Source organism: Heterocephalus glaber, unplaced genomic scaffold, assembly GCF_053883595.1.
Source record: "Heterocephalus glaber isolate CG9 unplaced genomic scaffold, H.glaber_assembly_v1.0 deba00001266, whole genome shotgun sequence".
In the NCBI taxonomy this organism is placed as follows: domain Eukaryota; kingdom Metazoa; phylum Chordata; class Mammalia; order Rodentia; family Bathyergidae; genus Heterocephalus; species Heterocephalus glaber.
Window position 1 is genome coordinate 42838 of NW_028258233.1, and position 706 is coordinate 43543.

At 36.5% G+C, this 706-nt stretch overlaps 1 pseudogene; it reads left to right on the top strand.

Moving 5' to 3' along the window:
- Positions 1 to 239: 239 nt before the first annotated feature.
- On the top strand, positions 240 to 443 carry LOC101721220 (ATP synthase F(0) complex subunit k, mitochondrial pseudogene; annotated as a pseudogene).
- The last annotated feature ends 263 nt before the right edge of the window (positions 444 to 706 follow it).

Sequence of the window (706 nt, forward strand, 5' to 3'; positions counted from 1 at the left end):
AGGTACAAGGTTCTAGATTTGACCCCCATCACTGCTGCCCCAAAGTTCTTCATCCAAAAGAACCCAAGGAATAGTGGCTTATGACAATTCTACCATGATTTTAAAGAATAATTAAAGTGAAACTTATATGAAACTACAAATTACTCTGAAAAGCCAAAGCAACCTTAAGCAAAAAGAAAAGTTAGAGGTGTTGTATTAGCTTCCTTAAAGACAACAACGTGTTGAGCCCCAGAATTTGTGGCTCTGGCGAGATTGAAATCATGGCAGGTCCAGAATCTGACACCCAGTAATAGTTCACTGGCATCAGAAAATATTTCAACTCTTACACTCTCACAGGTAGAATGAATTGTGTACTGGCAACATATGGAGACATTGCTCCAACGATCTTGTATTTCAAGTTAAGGTCTAAAATAACAAAAATGCCAGCTGTGAAAGCAAAATAAGTGTTTTGGGAATCAAGCCGAGGGCACTGTGGATTCTAGGATTTTACAGTAACTGACTTCATCTGTAAAGATCCCACGCCTGAAAGAGCTGTCACTCAACATGTAATACTCAGTTTGTACAATAAATTATGAACCTGGAAAAAAAAGACAACAACGTGCTAGATTACAACAGGTTAGTAATCAAACCAGCATACTCATAATTAAACAGAAATCAGTAGAAGAGTATAGAAATGATTCTACATATTTGTTTAATTACATTTGAT